At 35.3% G+C, this 1,341-nt stretch overlaps 1 long non-coding RNA gene across 1 annotated transcript in view; it reads left to right on the forward strand.

Moving 5' to 3' along the window:
• LOC136796634 (uncharacterized) overlaps positions 1 to 989 on the forward strand; it is an 8,728-nt gene extending 7,739 nt beyond the window's left edge. The window contains exons 2-3 of the long non-coding RNA XR_010844386.1: positions 669 to 768; positions 848 to 989. This is a non-coding gene — a long non-coding RNA (uncharacterized lncRNA). The remainder of the gene's footprint in view (positions 1 to 668; positions 769 to 847) is intronic.
• The last annotated feature ends 352 nt before the right edge of the window (positions 990 to 1,341 follow it).

Here is a 1,341-nt window from a genome sequence, read left to right on the forward strand (position 1 = left end):
TGAAAGAAAGATATCTAATTCTAAATTCCATGTAATCCCCCTCCCCCATTTTATTTCTACTTCATAAAATTCCATCATTACTCTATTTTCTAATCATTAAATTTTTATAATCTATAATCATAATAAATTATTGAAAGTGAAACAACCTACTTTAAACCGTTAACAACTAGGTTTACCAATGGCTCGTACAATGAAAATATAAGGCAGTTTTGCACTTATCTCTGATGATTTCTTGGATGCCACTATCTTTCCCCTCATTACCTTCCAACAAGCATGTTTACAAGAAGAAATCATCTCCCCTCTGTCTACGCCTTTGGAAAGTCACAAGGCCATCTTCTTTTCAGGGACCTCGAAATATTGTCCGGAATGAAAGAGGAAGCAATGTTAGAAACTAGTGGGTTTGGGTGGTTAGGGAGTTCATAATGGAAGGAATGATATCTGGTTCGGGCTAAGTCGGTTACATAGGGAACATTAAAGTCATTAGGTATGATTTTATTTGTGACAAAGTAAGGTGCATTGAGGATTTTACGAAGGATTTTGGATTGCAAGGATTGAATACGAGAGGAATTCGAAGGTTAAGTAGAGCCTCAAACTGATGTCATCTAAAAATTTGTATTCTATTTTAAAAATATTTATGCAACTTTTTTAATTAAATGTTGATTATGCAGTTGCACCTGTTGGAATGCACCCTTGCACTACCTTCACCTATTGCTATTTCGGTACTGACTGTTGCATTAACGGTTATTATTGCTGTGGGAAGCACCATCAGTAAGTTATTTAATTGTTTTTTTAATTATTATTCATATTCACTCATGAAAAATTTACTTAATCTTATTCTCATCCTTAGGCTGACCAAAGCAATCTGGCATTTATAGGGGAGCGGCAGTTAATAAAATTATATTTTGTTGTACAATAAAACATTATTACAATCGGAAATTATATCCAATTTCCCGGTTGCAACGCCTTGAAAAACATGGTTTTCACAAGTATTTTTTACCTATGTGACTTTTTTTTTTTTTTAATACCTGATTTATTTTGAAACTGGTAGAATTGAAGTTGAAGATGAGGTAATTATAAAGAATATTTCCTTGAATAAAAACCGTTACGGCTTTATAAGGTGGGATTCGAATTTTTACTCAGTTGCTTTTCTTTCACATTGTCGGGGTTGAGTCTTGTCTTAGGCGATTTCTCCAGCCTGATGTCTCTCAACAGAAGGCCCACGACAAGGCGTATTCATTATAATAAGATAGGATCGGCCGTGCCAGAGGATGAGCCCTGGACACTGACGCAGGTAGAGGAGGTTTAGGTAAGAGAGTCTGAGGCAGAGTAACAGTTCTAGTT

Source organism: Halyomorpha halys, unplaced genomic scaffold, assembly GCF_000696795.3.
Source record: "Halyomorpha halys isolate HHAL.00 unplaced genomic scaffold, Hhal_1.1 Scaffold691.1, whole genome shotgun sequence".
Lineage (NCBI taxonomy): Eukaryota > Metazoa > Arthropoda > Insecta > Hemiptera > Pentatomidae > Halyomorpha > Halyomorpha halys.